The sequence below is a fragment of the Schistocerca americana genome, chromosome 4 (assembly GCF_021461395.2).
Source record: "Schistocerca americana isolate TAMUIC-IGC-003095 chromosome 4, iqSchAmer2.1, whole genome shotgun sequence".
NCBI lineage: Eukaryota > Metazoa > Arthropoda > Insecta > Orthoptera > Acrididae > Schistocerca > Schistocerca americana.
This window is the reverse complement of record NC_060122.1, coordinates 271192451-271218863: the sequence shown is the minus strand read 5'-3', so window position 1 is coordinate 271218863 and position 26413 is coordinate 271192451.

The following is a 26413-nucleotide window of genomic DNA, read 5'->3' as shown; positions in this document are numbered from 1 at the left end:
TACTGACTATGGCAACTGAACATCCCCCTGAGTCAAACAACATGCTCCATAAATCAACCCCTGAAAAAATAAGATCATACAAGTCACCATCCACCAGGCACAGAAACCATCTACGTGCAATACTCTGGCGTAAGAGGCAAAAACTATTACCTGACGACTACCCCAACAATGGTCACATTCCAGGCTTGATACACAATACAAACCTGGAGGACAGCCATCATGCAATCACTGAATACATAGACGACCTAACACTCACAGGACAAATGTCACCAGAAGCCGCCAAACTAATCAAAAGACAAATAATGTACTGGATGACATTCCAGACGACCCTTATGAACAGGATAGACGAACTCGAAGACGAACTACTGAGAATAGACATGATAACCCCAAATCCTGATACCGACAGACCAGAAAACCATACCACACATGACCAACCAAAGCAACTGCACAAAACAGCGTTGCTAACGACTCAAGATCACCCATCCACCCCAGCACAACGACGCACATACGACACTACAAAATGCGAAGGACGTATCAAACCAATAAAATTCATACAAGGCGAGACCTTGAACCCAACGGTGCTAAACACAACCGTGACGCAAGCAAGCACAACTGGAGTCCAAACGGAAAACATGGACAAATCAGACACCTCAGACTGTAATCAAATCAAACGCAAAATAACTCTCTCTGACTCACTGACAGAGGAAGAAGACGACGTCTATTATTGCCCTTACGCCAGAGATTGTAGTGTTCATAATAATATTCGAAACAGTAATACCGACCTTGAGCAGGCCACAGCGCCGGCAGACATCACGAATGCCACACAAAAAGCCGCAGCAACAACCGCAACAAAAGTCTGCGGAGGGTCTGGCAACAGAGGCGACAGTGCAAAAGCTGTTATGTCTGTCACAGGTAGCGCAGACGAGCAGTCAAGTGGGAACCAAATCACGTCAAATCAATGCAGAATGGAGGCACAAACAACCAACACATCTGATACACATCAAGACTGCACAAACGAAACATACACAAAAAACAAACGAATCATCGCAGCCTTTAGGAAACTAAAACCGCATAGGAAACCCAATCAGCCTAAGAGAGTCCCGAAAGTGAAAGCGTGTGACGACCAATCGCGGCAATCGCAGGCTACCTCAAAACCTAGTGATACGAAAGTGCATACCCCTGATGATACCAACACCTTCGCAGCCTCCCAACCAACAACCTCAATGCCGACGCCCAAGGAAACCCCCACAACAACCAACGAGGAAGTCAATCCAGCGCCCCCCGCAGAGGTGCACAACGACGCCACTACACCATCACGACACGTCACGGCTGCAGAGACGCCAACACACGCCATCGACACCGATAGTTTTAGTTACGACAAGCTAGATATAAATGTAAAATTAAGTAGGCTAGAAAAAAGAGACATCTTAGAGACGGCACAGCGGATGCTCATCCGCACCCTACACCCGTACGGCCAATCTGTTTGTTTCCGTACATCAGAGCAAACCGATAGACTGATTCTCAAAACGGAGAATATTCCAACAGATCCAGACAGCCTACTAGACCTGCTCATGCAGGTGTGCGCCCGCAGGGAGGAACCATTCGATATGGACAAGCTTTACAAGGATCACGTAAGGGCTCATGGGAGAACATACTTCGATTACAGTCAAACTGGCAGCAAGTGCTACGCCACAGTTAAACACCCAAATTGCTAATAGCACAGCTTAATGCTATGCGGAGTATACTTGTAAATTCGGAGCTCCCACGGGTCCTACGTGAACTAAAAAGTGACATTCTGTGCATACAGGAGCCCTACACTAGACAAGGGCATATCCCCAACTTTCCTCCAAGTGCGGTGACAGTTGCGGAGGGGACAGGCTGCATGGCATCTGTCATAATCCTAAACAAAGAAATACATCCAGTCAAAATTACAGAACTCTGTTCCGAGCACCTAGTTACAGTTGAAGTCACACACAAGGGGGATACTTGGATCATCGCGTCGCTGTACGCCCAATTCTGTCATTGCATCAAACCATACGCAGACCTCATCAGAGATGTTGCGCAATACGCTGGCAACAAAAAACTTCTCATCTGTGCAGACATAAATGCCAGATCAACCCTGTGGCATTCAGACAGAACTGACGACAGAGGTAGAATAATAAATGACATCATCCAAGAAAACAGACTACACGTACTCAACAAGGAAGGACATCACCCGACTCACATCGGACACAACGGTCATTCATCAAACATAGACATCACCCTCGTTAATAATGCCGCCATCAACCACGTACGAGACTGGACCGTACATGACCAGATCACTGCTAGCGACCACAACATCATCACACTAACCTTAAGTGGCACACCAAACGTCAACACAGAAACACTACCAAAAAGACTATTATTTGACAAAACAGACTGGGACAGGGTCAGACAAAAAATACATGAGCACATACCGCAAGACATCACCGGCAGTGTTGATTACAGAGCACACATGCTGACAGATATCATTATACACACACAGAACACCTGCATACCCACGCAAAGAATGACAAAACACCAAAATATTCCCTGGACTACACAATTAACACGACTCAAACAAGACTCAAAACGTAAACGTAAGCTTTACCAACGAGCAATTTCAGATAGAGAAAGACAATTACGACTACACGACTACCGGCTTGCCAAGGATAAATATAAACTTGAGCTGAATAAGACCAGGAAAGACCATTGGAACAGCCATGTAGCAGCACAAACACAACTAAACATTTGGGGGGAACCATACAAAATCGTGACAGAGAAAATTAAGAGCCCACTGGTTCTGGGAACGCTGCGACAGGAGGATGGTGAGATGACTAAGGGCTGGAGACGCACAGCGGAGTTCCTGCTGAGCAAACTCCTGCCCGACGACATCGCAGACACAGACACACCACAACACGCAGCACTGAGACGCGAAGTAGACACAGTATACACCACACCAACCGTCACCTGTCCATTTGCGCAGGAAGAAGTGGTGACAGCGATCTCAGAACTCAAAAACAAAAAGGCGCCTGGACCGGATGGTATCCACTCTGAGGTACTGAAACAAATTGCACCGCAGATCACCCCGTTTCTCACAACGTTGTTAAACGATGCATTAAGGCTGGGCCGTGTGCCTGCAGTGTGGAAGACCTCGAAGGCGGTTATCATCAAAAAGGCTCCAGACAAAGACCCATCAGACCCCAAGTCATACAGACCAATTTGCCTTATCAATACACTCGGTAAAGTACAAGAAAAACTACTCTGCAAAAGACTACAAGCACACCGAACACTACGGGGACTGACACCACACCAATACGGCTTCAGGGAAGGGAAATCTATAGAAAACGCAATTAACAGAGCACTCCAAATAGTACACGACACACCCTCCAAATACACACTTGCAATTATGATAGACATCTCAGGTGCCTTCGACAACCTCTGGTGGCCGGCCTTGTTCAAGAGGCTCAGACACCTGCAGGTACCGGAGTCTCTGTATAATAGTTTCATGGACTACTGCAGAGACAGAACGGTCGTTTGGCAAATGGACAACCAGAAAGTGATTAAACGAATTACAAAAGGCTGTCCACAAGGGTCGATCTGCGGCCCCATCTTCTGGGACATAGTTATAGAACCGCTCCTACAGTTACTAGAGGAGCACATCTTGACAGATGGAGCTGTCGCTTATGCTGATGATCTACTCGTCGTAGTTTCAGCAAATAACCGTGCCCAGCTAGAAGAAAGAGCCAATGGAACACTTAGGACAATAACCCAATGGTGCACAGATAATAAATTAAAGATAGCAGGAAACAAAACAACTTATACATTGCTAAAGGGTATCCTGCGCAGGAACCCAATAGTCAAAATTGGGGACACAAACATAAAAAGACTAGCAGTCACACGCTATCTAGGAGTATACATTGATGAACGATTGAACTTCCACGAACACATGCGAATATGCACAAACAAAGCAGAAAAGATACTACACAAACTGGCTAGGCTAAATTCGGAGCAATTCAGACTACCCCTGTCAGTGACACGAACATACCATTGCGCTCTCTTCGAGTCAGTACTATGCTTTGCTGCCAGTACGTGGGCCCACAGGTTAAATCTCTCAACCAACAGAACCATTGTACGTCGAGGCCAAAGAAGTGTCCTACTTCGACTAACAGGGGCATTCAATACAACATCAAATGACGCACTATGTGTCGTCATGGGAATTTTCCCCATAGATATCACCATCAGGTACCGCGCAGCAATGTACTGGCTTAGGATGGGGAGAATAGACCAGGTTCGGCAGATCACTGGTGTACCGATTGAGACAACACGCCAACTCAGAGCATGGCGAGTGGATACCTGGCAGAGCGAGTGGGCCAACAGCGATAAGGGCCGCCGTGTCTACAACTTCTTCCCTGACATCCGGGAAAGACTAAAACTAAAACATATTGATCCCAGCCGCGGTATGGTACATTTCATCACAGGACATGGCCCTTATCCCACGCACCTGTACCGCGTGAGTCTGCAGCAGACTAATAGATGCACATGCGGGGAAGAAGGTTCCCCTGAACATACTGTCTTCTTCTGCGGACAACGCACGAACACAAGACACACAGTACACATAAATCGCCTGAACACACAGAACGAACTACATGCCATAATACGCGACCCGGAAAGGTGGACTGAACTCAACAAACTAACGGACGAAATCTCGAAGATCCAACAAATAGAATACTTGCGCAACAGACCCTACCGAAGGCAAGTCGGTCCAAACAGACGTCACGATGCCCAGGGGGATACAGATATGATTAGCACCACGAGTGATGAAGAAGAAACAGATACAGACCAGGGCACCAACACAGATATTGAAGCGTCCAGCGCGGATGATCCATAGTGTCAACCAAGTCAAATTCAAAGAACAGAGTGGAAAACCGACAAGAGGTGCACAAGTCACACACAATCCTAAAAACAGATTGCACCGTATATATAAATAGTTTACAGCATCTCCATGTCCAATAAGAGCTTAAAGCTAGGTACCTCTTCAAGGGACCTACACCTTCCGTTAAGAGGCAGCGCACAGTCTGTATGGAAGGATCTTAATTGTGGTCCCTCTCTTTTGAGCCCAACCCGACGGATACCTATGGTAGATCGGGGAAAACCACCGCTCAGGCTGTGTTGCTGGCGGGGCCGGAAGGTGCTAACTGCCACACCACGTATCATTGTAAGTCTCATTGGCTCAGTGTGAACTGTTTGTACAACCAACCTACACAGCCTATACCTCAACCTCCACTATACTAAGAACCTCTCATCTGAAGCTTAAAGTTGGGCACCTCTTCAAGGGACCTACGCCCCCCTGGTAAGAGGCGGCGCACGTCCTGGATGGAAGGATCTTAATTGTGGTTCCTCTCTTTTGAGCCCAACCCGACGGATACCTATGGTAGATCGGGGAAAACCACCGTTCAGGTCGTGTTGTCGACGGGGCCGGGAGGTGCTTGCGCCTGATGTACTCTACTAGGAGCCTTGCAGGCTCAACACAAACCGTTAGCGTCATTACCTTATTACTTTTACCACGAGTACCCTTTCATTAGCAACTTTGAGCCAAGCACAAAATCAGTTACCTCTCTATTGTATATCGTAAATAGTTTAGCAGGCTGGACATGGAGGTCTTAGTCTTAGTTTCTAGCTTTAACGTACCCTAATCTCTTCTAGTTAAGGTAGTTTTTAGGATGGTAGATGTTAAAGGCATGGTGAGCAACGGCCAGCGTCTTGATGGTCATTCCAAGACCCGGGCCGCAGCCCACAACCAGGTGACAGGCCATATTATACATATAACTTCTCTATTCAGTTCTCTTCCTTCCTTCTTTCTAAATATTTAATTTCGTTTTGTTTATTAATATCTTACTTGATTTTGTATTAGTTATAAGTTTTTCTAATGCTGCACAAAAAAAAAGATAACAAATGGATCTAAACAGAGCCCGCCTCCACGTGGCGGGACACGGGCAACGGTGTGAGTGGGGACGGGTGCCGGTGTGGTGTTACTTTAAGTCACTGCGGACCCCGGACCCAGTCACAGCGGCTAAGTGGCAATATACGACCCACCATAAGAAATTAGACGGTGGGTCATAAAATATAAGCAGCTAGTGAAAAAAAAAAAAAAAAAAAAAAAAAAAAAAAAAAAAAAAAAAAAGTCTTTAACACTGGTAGCATGCCGCGACAGCGTGGACGTGAACCGTATGTGCAGTTGACGGACTTTGAGCGAGGGCGTATAGTGGGCATGCGGGAGGCCGGGTGGACGTACCGCCGAATTGCTCAACACGTGGGGCGTGAGGTCTCCACAGTACATCGTTGTTGTCGCCAGTGGTCGGCGGAAGGTGCACGTGCCCGTCGACCTGGGACCGGACCGCAGCGACGCACGGATGCACGCCAGGACCGTAGGATCCTACGCAGTGCCGTAGGGGACCGCACCGCCACTTCCCAGCAAATTAGGGACACTGTTGCTCCTGGGGTATCGGCGAGGACTATTCGCAACCGTCTCCATGAAGCTGGGCTACGGTCCCGCACGCCGTTAGGCCGTCTTCCGCTCACGCCCCAACATCGTGCAGCCCGCCTCCAGTGGCGTCGCGACAGGCGTGAATGGAGGGACGAATGGAGACGTGTCGTCTTCAGCGATGAGAGTCGCTTCTGCCTTGGTGCCAATGATGGTCGTATGCGTGTTTGGCGCCGTGCAGGTGAGCGCCACAATCAGGACTGCATACGAAAGAGGCACACAGGGCCAACACCCGGCATCATGGTGTGGGGAACGATCTCCTACACTGGCCGTACACCACTGGTGATCGTCGAGGGGACACTGAATAGTGCACGGTACATCCAAACCGTAATCGAACCCATCGTTCTACCATTCCTAGACCGGCAAGGGAACTTGCTGTTCCAACAGGACAATGCACGTCCGCATGTATCCCGTGCCACCCAACGTGCTCTAGAAGGTGTAAGTCAACTACCCTGGCCAGCAAGATCTCCGGATCTGTCCCCCATTGAGCATGTTTGGGACTGGATGAAGCGTCGTCTCACGCGGTCTGCACGTCCAGCACGAACGCTGGTCCAACTGAGGCGCCAGGTGGAAATGGCATGGCAAGCCGTTCCACAGGACTACATCCAGCATCTCTACGATCGTCTCCATGGGAGAATAGCAGCCTGCATTGCTTCGAAAGGTGGATATACACTGTACTAGTGCCGACATTGTGCATGCTCTGTTGCCTGTGTCTATGTGCCTGTGGTTCTGTCAGTGTGATCATGTGATGTATCTGACCCCAGGAATGTGTCAATAAAGTTTCCCCTTCCTGGGACAATGAATTCACGGTGTTCTTATTTCAATTTCCAGGAGTATATATATATATATATATATATATATATATATATATATATATATATATATATATATATATATATATATTAACTGCGTGGGGCATCGTTTAAGAGTATGCTGTAAGATAGCGTAATCTTAACCCTATTCCTCCTTTCTCTTTGTTTCTAGCGGTTACTAAACTAGAAAGACCCATTAGGCCGACAGGTTTGAGTGATTTGTTTTGAGCTGCATATTCTAGAGTAGCTGCAATCCAAACAGCTGAGAAATCCTTCGAGTCAACGGGAATATTCTGGTTCAGTCCGGATGTCTTCACAGCGGAAGTTTTTGTTATATAAGGAGTCACTCAGAGGGGCGAATTACCGACAACTGTAGAAGGCAAAGGAGACCAACAGGAGCCCGCGGACAAACGCTGCTCCTCAGTGATAGGTGCTTTGTCCTTGCGGTCGCCAGGAATAAAACCAAGAACGTGACACAAATGATGTTCAGAGCTCTGATGTACGAACAGGCGTACCCAGCGTTTATCCTCTGCCAAAATGTGATCGACCCACAACAAAGATCAAAATGGGAAAAAATCCGAGATTTTGTCTTGGTCTCCGTAAAATAAGAATGCATCGATAGAAAAGCAAGCTAAACCAGACCACACAAAGAAGAGACAATATAAGAGTAACGAACAACGTGGAATCTCTATGGCTGATCTGGATTTTACCGCGTCATTATCTTCAGGAACAACCAGGCCCAAATCCAAGGAGGAATTTGATGTTTTGAATTTTACAGGTTGTGGTGAAGTGTATTAGGAGCCTATCACGGAAGACTGGATTGTGTGATAATTGTTCCGAATAGTGCCATGCAGGATGCACAGTTCATGAAGGACATGGTGAATTTTATTCTGATTTATGTTAGTGCGTACATGACTGTGGGTCGCGTACTTTTACCAGGCGATGCGGCTAAGAGTACGAACGAGCAGAGGCATGCATAAGCTGGCATTTAGTGTTTGTTTTAAAAGTTAGTCATCTGTAACTCGCATGTGTTGTTCCTAAATAAAGCAGCAATAATTTTTTGTAAGAAAAATTTGTGTTAACCTTCTCATCTACCATATATGAGCAGTTAAATACTAAGTGCGTACTCTTTCTCGACTTTGCCTTACTTATATATAAGGTATTCCATAAATGAACTAAAGATAGCTCTAAGATACTTTTAAAACAAAGGTTTTCGGTAGATTTTACTGCCAACAAAGGACTTGATGTTGTGAACATCCTCAGCTGACTAACGTGTTCCTAATGTAATTATCTCCTGCAGTGCTAGTGACACTTTATTTATTAACCGTACGACCGGTTTCAGAGCATTACTACTCCATCCTGAGGTGCTAACAACTAACGAAAAACAATTATACATGCATGGTGGTAGGGCCAGTCAGTACGGAAAGTAAACCTCACACCTCCGACATGTAAGGGAGATAGGAGCAGCAAGTGGAGAACGTCACTGGTGAATTAATTCTTATCACCTCAGGATGGAATTCTCTGAAACAGGTCGAGCAGTTCATAAAGAAAATCCCATTACAACTTAAGCGGATTCTTACCTTATGAATAGGTTTTAGTTGATGTAAGACAATCCCTGAGGTAGGATGTACTCTGATTAGGAACGCTTCCACTCCCAGCAGATTGGCTTCAGTCCGAAAAAAAAAAAAAAAAAAAATACTAAGAGCTCTAATTGCTGTGGTCCAAAGTAACCCCTTCCGCCCAAGCATCACACGCAGATTCACAATAGCAAATACACATACACACACTAGGGTCTCTCTCTTGCTTGCGTTGACGCAGAAACAACTTAAAGGCAGTTCCAGTCTCGTGGTTCTGAAAAGCGTTGTTTGTCTATAATGTAAATATCGGCACTGGAAACCCTCTCCAAAACATTCACATTTGGGAAATCATGCCCGTATTCCAGTTTTCTCTGACATAGTTGATGGATAGAGACCCCAAGCAACCTGCCTAGTCCAAAACGAAATGAAGTGACTAGCGGAAGACGCGGTTGTACGCCGCTGTGCGAGATGCGGGACAGTACCAGCAGCCAGCAGGGAGTCTTCCGTGCGATGCGGCGAGTAAGACGTGGCACCTGGTCTCCCTTGACGGTGCCATTCCAGGCTGCGCAGTCTTCTCCAAAAATTACGGGATAGTTCAGCAAGTAGATCCTAGCTTGCAAGGAATAAAAAGATGGATGTTGTTACGCTCTTCAGTCTGAACGCTGGTCTCATGCTACTCTATCCTGTGCTAGCCTCTTTCTCTCCGAATAACTACAGCAACCGAGTCTGTTTCAACCAGCTTACTAGGCCTATATTCATCTGTTGGTCTCCCTCTACAATATTTACCAACCAACTTTCTGCAACGCTAAATTTAAGATTCCTTCAAGTGTAAAAGTTTATCATATCGACCTATCCCTTCATTTATTGAAGTTATGTCACAAATTTATTTTATCCTAGTTCTCTTCAGTACGTTCCTGATAGTTACGTTACCTACCTATCTAATTTTCAGCATTCTTCTGAAGTAACACGTTTCAAAATCTTCTCTTCTCTTTTTGTCTGAACTGATTATCGTACATGATTCACTTCCGCACAAGGCCACACTCCAAACAAATACCTTCAGAAATGAATTCCTAACACTTAAAATTATGTTAGATGTTAGCAAATCCCTTTTTTTCAGAAACGCATTTTTTTCTGTAGCAGGTATTCCTTTAACATCATCTCTACTTTGACCGCCGTCAGTTATTTTGCAACCCAAACAGCAAGATTCATCTACTAGTTTTAATGTCAGATTTACTCGTTTAATTCCCTCTGCTTCATCTGATCTATTCGACTACATTCCATTACCGTTTCTCTTTTCTTGGTGTTCATCTTACATCTTCCTTTGAAGAAACTGCCCTTTCCGTTCAACTCCTCCTGGAAGTTCTTTGCTGTCTCTGACAGAATGACTGTCACCGGCAAACATTAACGTTTTTATTTCGTCACCCTGAACTTTGATTCATTCTTCAAAGTTTTCTTTGGCTCCCTTACTGGTTGCTCAGTCTACAAACCGAATATAATCACGGATAGGCTACAACCCTGTCCCACTTTCTCAAACACTGCCTCTCTTTCATGTCCTTCTTTTCTTATAACTGCCTTATGGCTTCTATACAAGTTGTAAATAACCTTTCTCTCCTTTTATTTTAGCCCTGCTGCCGCCAGAAATTTAAAGATTATTCTTTCTCTAAGTCTACAATCCCTATAAACGTAGGTTTCTTTTTCGTTGACCTAGCTTCTAGGAGAAGTTGTAAGATCAGTATTGTCCCGCATGTTCCTACATTTATTCGAAACCCAAATTGGTATTCCCTGAGATCGGATTCTAACAGTTTTTCCATTCTTCCGTAAATAATTAATGTCAGTATTCTGCAACCATGACTTATTCAGCTGACAGTTTCGTAATATTCATACTTGCCAGCGCCCATTTTCTGTAGAATTGTAATTATTATTCTATTCTCGAAGTCTGAAGATACTTCACCCGTCTCATACATCTTGCACACCGTGTGGAATAGTTTTGTTGTGACTGGCTCTCCTAAGGCTCTAAATATTTCTGAGGGAACGTCGTCGTATCATATCTCCCATCATCATCTACTTCTTCTCTTTGCATAATACTGCCTTCCAGTCCATTCCCTTTGTATAGCTCACCTAAAGAGAGTAATGTTTTCCTCCGTGTACAAACTCTAGGGGTTGATCGATGGGAGGATACGGAACAAGAAAAGTCTAATGAACGCATGTCCAGAAATGCATGGTTTCCATGGTAGAGAGCATTTATAGAATCATTCTTTTTTACAGAGTCAGCAGTCTAATACGCTAGATGGTGGTACTGTTACAGTAATTGGTAAAGTTGTTTCCGATTCACTTTTCTTTGTGATTCACCTTGCAGTGGGTGTCAGACAACGTTGTACACAATGGTTCCGCATTCGGAAATGGTTCAAATGGCACTGAGCACTATGGGACTTAACTTCTGAGGTCATCAGTCCCCTAGAACTTAGAGCTACTTTAACCTTACTAGCCTAAGGACATCACACACATCCATTCCCGAGGCAGGATTCGAACCTACGAGCGTAGCGGTCGCGCGGTTCCAGACTGTAGCGCCTAGAACCCCTCGGGCACCCTGGCCGGCTCCGTATTCGAATCGCGAGCTTTCCGACATGGTGTTTACTTCCTGAAAGGCAAATGGCAATGGGCAGCGGGCAGCAAGGTTGTATCAGTAGACCTGTTCCCGCCGGCAACAACCACAGCATTCAATGTTCGCAACAGTGTTTCGGTGTTTTTCTGAGACAGTGTCGCTTCAGGGAAGGAGGAAGTACCCGAAATGTTCGGACGTCACATTTGGAGGAAAATGTGATTAGCGCTGTGGAAGGCGACCGCTGTGTCAGTACCAGACAGTAGCCGTCCCCCCCCCCCCCCCCCCTCCAGTACAGAGTAAGCCAGACGACCATGTGGAGCATTCTCCTTGACAACTGTTACTATCCTTATCACTTACAGCGTGTGCAGGGCTGACTAGCAACAGGCTTTCCACACCGGAAGCAGTGTTGTCGCTGGTTTCTTCTCCAGGGAACCAGGATTCCGGGATTTGTGTCATCCCCCCTATTAACAAATGTGGCCACCTTTACGCGGAGTGGTATCTTCAAGTTTCATAACAGTCATCTGTGAGATAATATGCAGATCCCCCATTGGTGCAGAAGGTTGTGTGGGCCGGAAAATTTTCTGGTAGTATTTTGGGGACAGTCATTCTTCCACGGCTAACAGACCGGAACTCTCGGCGTTTGGCTAAATGGCTCTGAGCACCATGGGACGCAACATCTATGGTCATAAGTCCCCTAGAACTTAGAACTACTTAAACCTAACTAACCTAAGGACATCACACAACACCCAGTCATCACGAGGCAGAGAAAATCCCTGACCCCGCCGGGAATCGAACCCGGGAACCCGGGCGTGGGACTCTCGGCGTTTTTTGAGGTTGACGTTGCCTTCCCTGTTGGAAGAAGTGTCGTTGATGATTATGTGGCTGCTACATAATGGGGCTCCAACCCAATTTCCCGTTAATATCCGTACGCTTCTCACTTGTGTCTTCCCTGGTCGATGGATGGGACGAAGGAGTCAAGTTGCATGGCCTGCCGTTCAACGGGTCTCAATGCGTGCGATATCTGGTTGTGGGATCATTTCAAAAGTATCGGGTATGTAGAGCCCATTCCACGTGTGGAGACACTGGATCAGCGTATTCACGCTGCCTCGACACTGTTCGGATGCAGCCTGACCGATGTGAACATGTGAGACAGAACATGCTCTGGCGCGAACACGCATGAGTTCAGGCACGTGGAAACTATTTTCAACATACACGGTAACCGTGGCTGTAACAATGTATGACTGAATAAATTTTCTCGAGCGTGGAATGGGTACTGATGACCGCGCTGTTGAGCGCCCCACAAACTAACCATTATCATTATCTGGCGTGGAAATCATGCACTAATGGACATAAGGTCATTAGAACCTATCCTCTCATGGATCAATCAAAATGTTGAAATGTGTGTGAATCCCTAAGGGACCAAACCGCGGAAGTCATCGGTCCCTAGACTTACACACTACTTAAACTAAACTTATGCTAAGAACAACACACACACCCATGCCCGAGGGAGGACTCGATCCTCCGGCGGGAGGGTCCGAGCAATCCGTTACGTGGTGCCTCAAACCGCACGGTCACTCCGAGCGGCCATGGATCAATCCCTAGAGTTTGTACACGGTGGAAAAAGTCACCCAGTATATTCCTTCCACCTTTTTTCTCTTCTTTGCTTAGTACGGAGCACTTGATAATCATACAGCTCCAAAAGTCTTTTTAATTTTCCTATAGGCTGTATCTATCTCTCTCCTGGTTATCAAGTTTGTGAGTGCTATACTTAAAAACTCAAGTATGTACAGATAGTAAAAAGCCATTATCTGTGACATTTAACAGAAAGAAAATTTAAAAAAATCCTCATGAATCTGTAACTTCAGTGAAACATGCCTGGGTAGGAAAGAAGAAAAATTGTTTACTATTAAATAAAGTCTTCATCACGATTTATTTATGAAGGTGACCGGTTTCGACCACTGCTGTGGTCATCTTCGGACCATTGAGTAGGAACCTCTTTCTGTTGGAGAATCACTAGTAGTGATTCTCCAACAGAAAGAGGTTCCTACTCATTGGTCTGAAGATGACCACAGCAGTGGTCGAAACCGGTCGATTTCATAAATAAATCGTGATTAAGACTGTCTTTAATAGTAAATATTTGTAACACATTGATCACTGCCACTCCCATAATGTATTCAAAAGTAAGAAAAATTGTGTTTGCTCAAAGCGTAACCTGTCCGAAAAACAACTTTATTTGAAAGCAAACACGGATATAAAAATGAACTTCAACGTCAAGAAAACGGTTGGCACATGTTAAGAAATTTTTTAGCACTGGCATTAATTCTGTTTCAGCAGATGCGACAAACCTATGTGGCTAACATACTCCGCTTGCTGCATTTATTGTTTTGAAGTAGCATTATATTCCAGTTGATTATAAATTAGTTTTCGGGAAATTTCTTGTTTTGTTTTAATGTATGGTCCAGTGAAAAGTATTGCAGAGCCCCAAGAAAAGTGTTTTCCTTCTCTTTTGGTGATTATTTATTCATTCATTACTAGTACTCCCGTTATGTTAGTCACTTAAAGCGCCGTGTTGCTCTGTAATATCGTATCATTTACGTAAGTTTAGGTGACATTGTGTTCTTACGATTCTCACTTTCTTACCAGTTAGTGATTGATTCAGTATACTGCCTCTATCGTTTCCCCCAAGTTGCTGTATCCTTCCTCGTAAATAGCCGTTAGCGATTACGTTTGGAGCTAATACCGTGAGTATTTGATCACTGCATTTGGGCAGTCGTCCGTGTTCATGCAGCAAAGGTGTGATTCATACTGGAGACCTTTGCGTGGTAATCTGAGTAGCATGGCATGAGTTACGTGTCAACCGTGATGGATGACGTCGCAGAACCAGCCAGCGGAGGGTGGAAGGGATCTCGTTTGGGCGCAATCACACTCTCTCCAGGACGTCACGCCACGTCACTCCCAGAGCCGCGGTTGGGCCCTGCGGTTACGACGACGCTGCAGGGTTCCTTCTGTCGATATTGACCGGGGCCTGCCCTGATTATTGTGCCGGCTACTGAGACTCTGCGGTCCGAGGCTAATTACAGGGGTAGACAGTCAGTCGCGCCGATGAGTCGTCACCTTTTAATTAGTTCACAGCCAACAGCGATGTCAAATCCCAGACAGTCAGTCAATGGCAATGAATCAGAAAATTTCACGCTGTCAATCCCAAAATCAGACAGACGAGTTTTCACTGTTTAGTTATCAGTAGTTGAAAGCACTAACATAGACGTTAGTTCTATTTATCGGCTATTTACAAAAAGCGAGTTAGAGATTTTCTTTGTTCTTAACAACTTGCCTAGTCGACAAACAACAGCATGTACAAATTTTACAAAGTGCATAACGCTGTACTGTCTGTGATAGTGATATTTATTCTGCTACCGGTTTCGGTTCTAAACCATCATCAAGGGACAGAAAAACTATCAGCAATATTTTACATAAACCTAAACCGACAGCACAATAATTGCCGGCCGTTGTGGCCGAGTCGTTCTAGGCGCTTCAGTCCGGAACCGCGCTGCTGCTACGGTCGCAGGTTCGAATCTTGCATCGGGCATGGATGTGTGTGAAGTCCTTAGGTTGGTTAGGTTTAAGTAGTTCTATGTCTAGAGACTGATGAACTCAGATGTTAAGTCCAATAGTGCTCAGAGCCACTTGAACCATTTGAACCACTTTATGAGTCCTGCTTCTGCATGTTAAAGAAAGAGTCGCTATTTAATTATACGAGGGCCATTTGAAAATTTCGATCCACTGTAAGACAGAACTGAAGAACATAATTTATTTTACGAAATACTTTTACAGGCCCACAATACAATCTCCGTTCTTGCTTATGACAGTTTGGCAACTTCTGTGTTCGCTAATGGGCACCTTCATTGTCGATCTGTCTGATTACTCGGGTGACCTCACCGGAAGCTTCATCAGCTGTATCGAAACGTGTTCCATGGAGTTGCTCCTTCATCTTGAGAAAGAAATCGATGTGTGATGGGCTCATATAGGCCTGTATGGTGGGCGGGGAATAACCTCCAATCTATGTTCGAACGTTTCTCTTACTGGTCTTGCATTATTGTGCAAAATGAGAACACCTTTTGCAAGCATGTAAGGCGTTCTGTGACGAATTTCCAGGTCCCAAAAAAAAAAAAAAAATTGCAGAGACGGCTTGTAGTGTGTTGCAGAAATTCCTTGGGGCACTCCAATTGCAGCTGTGACTCCGATCATGTCATACGCAAGGAACGTCATCAGTTTTCCTCTTGATTGTTGGCGGCGGGATTTTCTCGGGCAGCAATAGTCAGAATTTTTCTTTTGTGCCGAGTGACACTTCAGATCTATTTCAAAAACTCGTATCCAGTTTTTATCAAGTGAAACAATCCTTTTCAGAAACTGCTCTCCTGTTCGATAATGCTACTGCAACTCATCTGTGATTCTTTTGCGACCTGCTCTCAGCGCTTCACTCAGATCACGCGGAATCCATCTGGCAGCAACTTTTCTCATCTTTAACATTTCGCTTATGTTTTTATAAACTTTAGTGACAGACATTCTGGCCTCATAAGTAATTTCCTCACTTGTTTTTCTTCGATCCTCTCTAAGAGTGTCATTACCAATAACTTGAGTGATGTCGTCTGCTGCAGTTGATGGCCTTCCACTTCTTCGGTTCTCTTCAGTCCTTGCTCCACCTTCGCGGAAACGAGCAGACCACCCTGATACTGTACTACGATCCGCTACACTATTCCCACACATCTCTATCAAAGCGTTGTATATTACCCTTGGGTTCTTCCCATGTAGGGATTCGATATGTACGGACGCTGGTCACTACATGTAGCCCGATCTAACTCGGTTTCAGTTTCCCTTTTAAAACTGAATTACTCACGACACAGCCAAACGAACCTGCAAATAAATATAGGACCGTCACGCCTAATGTCTCGCTCACAACCGATATGAATTTCAAATTGATCACACCTAATGTGCAGGACTTTTGAAATGACCCTCGTGGAACAAGAGTAAACTACAGAAGAATATATTTCAGATTCGAGCAGAGCGTTTCAGTAACTTCTGAAACGGAATTCCGTCTTCCGAAACTGTTTCACTGCGGAAAGTCGTGATACGGTTCCTCCTTACTGTTATCGGATTAATACCGAAATAGCAGGTATGGTTCTATGGACCAACGTAAGGTACGAAGCGAATGCTAAAAGGTGCAGGACAGTTTCATTTTCAAGAAGGATTGTCGGACAAGTGCACGTAATTATAGTCCTGAGAAGTTGACGTCAGCCTCGTGTAGGACTGAGTCGGTAGTTTGAAGAAGGGAGAAAATCCAAAACCTCTTTTGTAGGGAAACTCAAAAGAGTTACTCCATTTTTTAATTTTTTTAACCAAACATTTGTATGAGATACTTTACATTTACCTCCTATCTCAATACATTGGAAAGATGAATTGGATTTCCCCTGAAGGACGCATCGCAATAATAAAAACCAAGAATTTGTTCCCTTTTTCAAACTGATCAATTAAGTATCAATCCTTCTCGTTAAAACATCGGAAATAATTATATTTTCACAAAACTTACGCAGTAGAACATTTACAGGAAATGTCTGTACTACTCACAGGTCTTAAAGAAATTGTCTATGAAATTTACCCTGAAAATCATTATTGTCCATTTTTATCGTCCTCTATAGTAGCTGTTGCTGGTCCCATCAGCTTCTCTTCGTAAAATGATCTCTACTCATATGGAATGAATCTATCTCGCGTACATCCTTACTCATCTTGTACTGGAATTTTCCCTTTGTACGCCACTTCTGTTGGATTCTGATGCACTCTCGCTCTTTTGGAACAAGAAAGTGTTTTTCACCACACCACCAATGAACTAAGATGTGGTTAAAGAACCCGTAGGTGAGAAGTATTCTGACTGCCTCTATATGGAAATCGAAAATGAGGACAATTCCAGAGACTTCGTTGTTCTGCCTGTTGCCAAGATAACATGCTTTTAAGACACCTAGAATATTTCCTATATGAATGACTATCATTCATCTACCATTAACGAAGAATATCTAAACTCGGATGTCAGACATTAAACACGAAACAACACTTCGATGCACTGAAAACACGAAGTTCTACAAATGTAGACAGCAAATACGAACACTAGCTTTCAGAGCAACCACAGCATTGAGGGTGTACGAACTCGAAAGATGAATATGTTCCCTTCTTCAACATAAAGAATATTTCAAGACTGATTATGCCGGCACAAGAGAGGTTTTAGTTCTCTTTTCATACTACGAAATATACATCGGCATGCCACGATACGTTTGATGAAAAAAACAGAAATCGATTTTTGATGGTTGTTCCCTTTTTCAAATTACCAATTCTGTTATGGAACACATTATATAATCGCGTATAATGAACGTTTTGGACAACATAAATATCCTGTCTTTTAAATGTAAATGTCTTACGACTAGGTCCTCCCGTCGGGTAGACCATTCGCGGGGTGCAAGTCATTCAATTTGACGTCACTTCGGCGACTTGTGCGTTGATGGGGATGAAATGATGATGATTAGGACAACACAACACACAGTACCTGAGCGGAGAAAATCTCCGACCCAGCCGGGAATCGAATCCGTGCACTTAGGATTGACATTCTGTCGCCCTGACCACATTTTTTTTCTTTTTTTTCATTTTGTTAGGTACTGTTCGTTGCGTTTGGTCTGGGCGGACGTAACAAACCATCCGTTCAAGTTGATCTTTACTCAGTTTTTTTATTACAGAGGGCGAGCGGCCCTCTGACCGAACACGCTGAGCTACCGCACCGGGACCACTCAGCTACCGGGGGCTGACAGCCTGTCTGGTAATAATATAGAGTTTCCACGATCAGAAAACTTATGACAGCTCACTAAGCTCGTGAATGACGCATAGACAAAAATGCCCTCTTTGCTGCTACTTTGCGTGACGTCTCGAAGTTATGAACTATAGTTCCGAAAAACTTGTAAGGATGTTGAAGGGTAGGTTGTGCTAAGACTGTTGCACGCTCAAATCCAAGTGGCCCTTCATAGACGGTGTCGCCAAACGTGTTCTTCGCTTGGTTTCCTATAACCGAACAAGAGAGTGATACAAAATTTAGAAATGGGACGGCAGTAACGATAGAACCCTAGGTTATGACTTGTATTGTGGTATCGATAGCAACGATGCCACGGCATAGGTACAAGTTCATAAGTTGTCACTACCAGACACCGACGACAGCGCCCTCTAGCAGGCGCTGTTGAGATCTACGAGCTCCGCTGCAGATTCTGCCTATTTGATCAAGAACAGACGGCTCGGACACTTCACTTCAGCTTCGCTTTACTTACGACCGGTCCAAGGCATCGCACCTCAGTGCAAAGTTATGTAACCATTTATTAACCTGTTTTTGCCTATAGTAAACATCTAATATGTGACACACGCAGTACCGACTTGTTTTAGCTTTTCCTGCTCCTACTCACTTCTTTCATTCGGCCATCCTTTCAGTTTGCAGCAGCAGACCCACGTGCCACCTTCCAGGCGGGACACAAAGTCTAAGTAGATACAGTGTACAAATGACTCTGAGCACTATGGGACTTAAAATCTGATGTCATCAGTCCCCTAGAACTTAGAACTACTTTAACCTAACCAACTTAAGGACATCACACACATCCATACCTGAAGCAGGATTCGACCCTGCGACCGTAGCAGTCGCGAGGTATTGTGTATGCCACTACAGAGTGAGCAGCAGAAAAATACGTGAAACTGTGCAAAGGAATGTGTACCACTTCATTCCTGTGATCTCAGAGCATCACGCAAGTTTGGTAATGAGCTACAAGGATCTGTGGAATAATTCGCACTGAGAATGTAGCGAGCTGTATCGAGCGGCACGGTTTGTTTCCCCACGGACAGAGATTCATTTTAGCTGTGTTTCACACTGGCGCCACTAGAGGGCTGAGGTGCGTGCTGGTGACTGCCACAAGTACCGCCGCGGCTAAGCTGGGTGCACGCTTGGATAGTCAGATGGTGGACAGAGAGGAACGAGCCAGTTTTGGCAGAGCCCAGGGCAAGAACTGCCAGAAGCTGATTGACAGCCGTAAGCCGTAAACCGAATCTCAAAACGATCAGCGTGGGGTTTGGTAGCTGCGTAGACACAAAAACCTGGTGGAGTAGCTGGTGTCTTCTCCCTGAAATTCCAGGGGAGGTGGACAAGGGGACTTGTGCATGTTAAGAGGTGTGCTACTTGAATGCTTTAGCAGATGACGGTTGCACCCTTGTGACTTAGCTCTTCCATACAGTGCGCTGTGTTGTGTTCGAGTAGTGTGTTGGGTGTATTGGCTAGCCAGCAGCATTATGCATGGAATTCGATGGTTGTCGTATGATAAATTGCACCTGCTGATTGATGGCATGCTAGGCATGTCGATGTGTTCTTAGCCAGTGCCAATCATAATATGTGTTACATTATATCCCTGTGCGTAATTAATTGCATTATATAGAAGGTGATTTTCTTTGGAGTACGCTGTGAGTGTAATTGATTTGTTGGCGCAGTTTGTACTGAGAAAATAACCTTGTTATTTGTTGTGTGTGAGTGATCAATTTGTACATGATATTCTACAGAAATCAAAACAAATTTTGAAGTTTCCCCCCCTCGGCTATTTTTGACAAGTATTCATTTTATTACACACTGACGGAAAAAAATCGCAGCATCAAAAAATAATTAAAGCAGATTAATGAAATTTCGGGGATACATTTGTCTAGGGCACATATTTAAAGCCGGCCGCGGTGGCCGAGCGGTTCTAGGCGCTTCAGTCTGGAACCGCGCGACTGCTACGGTCGCAGGTTCGAATCCTGCGTCGGGCATGGATGTGTGTGATGTCCTTAGGTTAGTTAGGTTTAATTAGTTCTAAGTTCTAGGGGACTGATGACCTCAGAAGTTAAGTCCCATAGTGCTCAGAGCCATTTGAGCCACCAGACTGACTAACAACTTTGCGTTAAGGGTGCGTGGGGTAACCACGAGAGAGCTCCTGACGCCATACGAAATCTCCGACTACAACCCCATGTGTATATCAATTGAAGACATAAAGTCTGTACACGAGTCCGCACTTTTATTTTCACAAGTCCGTCTTGATCACATAGATTTCTTTACACTCTATGACCGGTTTCGGCTTGTCGCCATCTTCAGATCTGTTGTAAATATAAGCAATGTGTAAGCAACCATGTTCAATTAATTAAGATTAAATCTATACAAGTCTTAGTGATGCATGAAATATAAAATATACAATATTTATAGCCATATATGGCACTCATACATACCGTTAAAATATTCTGCTATAAATCATCGTCAAGTTAAACATGTGCGTGCTATTACTCAGATTGCGTCAGTATTTATACAAAAACCTAATGCCAGCATAGGGCACTTTAGCCAGAGTACATAGTAAACCAGTGTCGCCAATATAAAGATTAAAATGCGGTATGCATTGTCTTTGGCTAAAAATCTTTCCCCTTTGGCTAAACGAGCGTCTGTCATAAACATATACTGATATACTATATGTGACGCTGCCGTCACTGCCACAGAGGCCAGTTTTCATCGGAAACTCAACAGACCTCCAACTTGGACTCAAATGATGTGTCGTTTGACACCAATGAAATCGCAAATAGCGGTGGTTTGGTCTCAGTGAAATGTACGCTATAGGGCGTCTGCCCCGGGGTTGTCCCTGTAACAGTTTGTTGCGTCACTGCGGTGCCAACTGCTGCAGTACAACGCATCAGATCCACGCGCCCAACACGATGGTCTTCCCTCTCGGTGGTCCCACGTAGCCGTCCAGAGCGTGGTCTTCTTCCGGCCGTACATTTATGTGACCACCGCTGCTAGCAATTATGTACAAAGGCCACATTCCTACCAAATCTTTCCGCAGTATCGCGGCAGGAACATCCAGCTTTTCGTAGAACTATTACACGACCTCGGTCAAACTCAGTGAGGTGTTGGTAATGACGTCTTCGTCACCTGAAAGGCATTCTTGACTAAAATTCACCACATCCAATCTCAAACGCAACTAACACGCACGACCGTTGCACCTTGTGTTTAAAGAAAACCTGATTTGTATCCTCATAGTGACGATACTAGGGCCACTCGAACGCGACTGACGCGAAATCTGAATAGACATCATCTTTCAGATGTAGAAACACACCTACCAACTATCGTTTATGTCGCACAACTCCTTCCTGATGTTGCGATTCTTTTACCGTCTGTGTATCTTGCATAGCAGTGCAATTTCGGCCTGAAAGGCCATTTTCAAGAGCAGTAGCTGACGACGTGTTGTGCAGTTATCTTATTATGAAACGGCGGGTATAGCAGATCAGAAAGAGAGCACATGACGTGCATGAAGCTGCCTGTTACTGCACGCAGTAAGTGTGGTGTCACCGCCAGACACCACACTTGCTAGGTCGTAGCCTTTAAATCGGCCGCGGTCCGTTAGTATACGTCGGACCCGCGTGTCGCCACTATCAGTGATTGCAGACCGAGCGCCGCCACACGGCAGGTCTAGTCTAGAGAGACTCCCTAGGACTCGCCCCAGTTGTACAGCCGACTTTGCTAGCGATGGTTCACTGTCTACATACGCTCTCATTTGCAGAGACGACAGCTTAGCATAGCCTTCAGCTACGTCATTTGCTACGACTTAGCAAGGCGCCGTATTCAGTAATTAGAATGAATTCTGAACATGCAATATTGTGAATCATGTACCGTCAAGAGCGACGTTCATCATTAATGGATTAAAGTTAACTATCAATTCCTTGTCATGTTCCAGACCTCACGTCAGTATAGTTCTTCCCTCCCCACGCCAGCCTGCGTGAGCTAAAACGCGTGCATTTCGGCCTCCACGAGTAACACGGTGTTGGCTCTTCTGCCAGCACAACAGTAAGATTTCCCGTTTTCATTTTGACGCTTGCACGTTGTGTACTCGCTTTCTGGTCGGCTATATTCATCATTTTGCCCAGCGAGGTGGCGCAGTGATCAACACACTGGACTCGCATCCGGGAGGACGACTGTTCAAACCCGCGTCCGGCCATCTTCATTTAGGTTTTCAATGATTTTCCAAAATCTCTTCAGACAAATGCCGGGTTGGTTCCTTTGAAAGGATACGGCCGATTTCCTTCCCTAGTCCGTTTGGACGACGACCTCGCTGTTTGGTCCCTCCCCAAATCAGCCAACCAACCAACCAACCATCGTTTTGTAACAAGATAACTGAACAGTACGTTGGTCGCCGTGCAAGGTGGCATAAAGCGAGAACTTGTCAAAAACAGCCGAGTTGGAAAAGTTCAAAACATTTATTGAGATATACACTCCTGGAAATTGAAATAAGAACACCGTGAATTCATTGTCCCAGGAAGGGGAAACTTTATTGACACATTCCTGGGGTCAAATACATCACATGATCACACTGACAGAACCACAGGCACATAGACACAGGCAACAGAGCATGCACAATGTCGGCACTAGTACAGTGTATATCCACCTTTCGCAGCAATGCAGGCTGCTATTCTCCCATGGAGACGATCGTAGAGATGCTGGATGTAGTCCTGTGGAACTGCTTGCCATGCCATTTCCACCTGGCGCCTCAGTTGGACCAGCGTTCGTGCTGGACGTGCAGACCGCGTGAGACGACGCTTCATCCAGTCCCAAACATGCTCAATGGGGGACAGATCCGGAGATCTTGCTGGCCAGGGTAGTTGACTTACACCTTCTAGAGCACGTTGGGTGGCACGGGATACATGCGGGCGTGCATTGTCCTGTTGGAACAGCAAGTTCCCTTGCCGGTCTAGGAATGGTAGAACGATGGGTTCGATGACGGTTTGGATGTACCGTGCACTATTCAGTGTCCCCTCGACGATCACCAGTGGTGTACGGCCAGTGTAGGAGATCGCTCCCCACACCGTGATGCCGGGTGTTGGCCCTGTGTGTCTCGGTCGTATGCAGTCCTGATTGTGGCGCTCACCTGCACGGCGCCAAACACGCATACGACCATCATTGGCACCAAGGCAGAAGCGACTCTCATCGCTGAAGACGACACGTCTCCATTCGTCCCTCCATTCACGCCTGTCGCGACACCACTGGAGGCGAGCTGCACGATGTTGGGGCGTGAGCGGAAGACGGCCTAACGGTGTGCGGGACCGTAGCCCAGCTTCATGGAGACGGTTGCGAATGGTCCTCGCCGATACCCCAGGAGCAACAGTGTCCCTAATTTGCTGGGAAGTGGCGGTGCGGTCCCCTACGGCACTGCGTAGGATCCTACGGTCTTGGCGTGCATCCGTGCATCGCTGCGGTCCGGTCCCAGGTCGACGGGCACGTGCACCTTCCGCCGACCACTGGCGACAACATCGATGTACTGTGGAGACCTCACGCCCCACGTGTTGAGCAATTCGGCGGTACGTCCACCCGGCCTCCCGCATGCCCACTATACGCCCTCGCTCAAAGTCCGTCAACTGCACATACGGTTCACGTCCACGCTGTCGCGGCATGCTACCAGTGTTAAAGACTGCGATGGAGCTCCGTATGCCACGGCAAACTGGCTGACACTGACGGTGGCGGTGCACAAATGCTGCGCAGCAAGCGCCATTCGACGGCCAACACTGCGGTTCCTGGTGTGTCCGCTGTGCCGTGCGTGTGATCATTGCTTGTACAGCCCTCTCGCAGTGTCCGGAGCAAGTATGGTGGGTCTGACACACCGGTGTCAATGTGTTCTTTTTTCCATTTCCAGGAGTGTATATGTAGGTGATTTGGTACAGAGTTGATTCTAGTTTATTGTGGTAGCTACTTGGTGATGGAGAGTAGACGTGCTGTAGTAGCGTGTTATTTAGAGGATGGCCAGAAATAGTCTGAAAAGTTTTTAAGGGTGTTGCAGGGTAGGTTGTGCTGAGAAATAATTATTAAGAAAAGAAAGTTGATACACTGCACCGTTGCCGAGTTAATTACCATTTAAGTTAGCGAATCAGACCGTTTCAAACGTAAATTCAAGCGACCCTTCGGAGACGATGTCATCAAAGGCGTTCTTGATTTGGTTTCCTATAATCGAACGAGAGAGGGATACCAAACTTCGAAACGGGCTGTAGTAAGGATCGAACTCGAGCCAAAGGCTGAGCAGTCTTGTGTGCTGTCATCTACGCTATAACAACTGACACTAATTGTATCTGGTGGGCCACTTGAATTTAGGCGCGTGAGGTCTGATTGGCTAACTTGAGTACTAATTGACTCAGGAACGGTGCTCCTTATCGAGTTTTTCTGAGCGCCACCTACTCTACAGTATTCCCTGTCAACAGCTGAGGGCCATTCATTGTAACGGTTCCTGTTGTTGCCCAGTTATGTATCCTGGGCCATAGGTTTGATGTCAACGCTCCTTTTTTATGGAAGATATTTTACTTTTATTTTGTTCTTTGAGTCTTGGTTAAGGAACTATACGAGCTGCATAATTCTGTTCTGTTTTACTGTTATTGTATTATTGTTTTGTCATACAGGACTATTTGATGTTCAATAAATTAATTGTTAAATTGAGCCCAATGCTTGCATAACAATCAGCCCTATCCACACTCCACCTAAATCCTATGCTACAGTAGTTACTTGGCAATTCACAGACGATATCTAATAGAGGGTGAGGAAGTAATCAGTGAAGCTACTTTCTAGAGTGAACCAACGCTGGAAACGAGATTGTTGGAATAAATTAAAACCAAGAAGTGGGCTGAAAGGAGTAAAGGACTCCATTTCGTGGACAAGTACACAACACCGTCGTTTAAAAAATTTACAATGCAGCAAGGAAAATTGTACAAGAGAGCGAAACCAAGCAGGAGCTCTTTGCATAAGAACGGTATCCATACTTAAACAGTAACTTCTGTACGTTTGCTCTGTTACAAATACAATACGAGAAGCTATCAGAAAAGCCAAAAGCGTCTATTCAGTGACCTAAACCCTAATGGACAGTGTAAAGTATCAGCAGTATTACGGCAGACGAGTTTTAATTGTCTAGACACTCCGAGTGTTTTAAACTGAAAACAAAGAACGATGCTAAGCCCACGTGTAGGTTTGCTTCTGATACCGCAATAAGGTAACAAAGGATACATGTCTTCCATGTGGCAGCAGATCTCAAGAACAATCGTACATTAGTAAGAATAAAGGATTCCTGAATGAGGAGGTGGATTTGGGTGCTACAGAAAATTTGAACCAGTAAGTGTTCCTCTTTTTCAGTCAATATAGGACTCTAAAAATGGAGCAGGACGATGTTCACCGGAAAGGAATTGTAATGATCTTGTGAATAGGGACTGGTCTACAACTGCTAAGTTACATCAATGCAGCGGACTATGTGCAGATCAGAGAAAATAAGAAACTTCAACCACCAACTGTCCTCCATGGTGCAATGGGTCTATTTGCTGATGAAACAACGATGAAGATTACAATATATGAACGACCAGTCGTTTCCTACCCTGACCCCATCACAATTTGGTAGTAGATACAATTTGACGTACGACGTGAATATCTGCAGGTTCATCTTATTTGAGGAAGAATGTGGAGAACATAGTGGGACCATACGTTTCGTATAGGAATGTGCATGTGGTGGGGATGGCGTAATAAAATACAATCTATCTCATCAACTCGCCGAATATCAAAGCTCTAAACAGTTCACAAGTTCTGTATCAGCTTGGAGCCAAACCTGCTACTGCACGAAAAGATTTACCCACACATTACACAATACAAAAACATTTCAATGGGCACCCCCAAATGTGGCTCGACTTCGAAGTTCGCCTACTTTTCTTCTATGGGGCACCAGCCCACATTCGTCGCAACGTACGTAGTGTTCCACAAAATTAT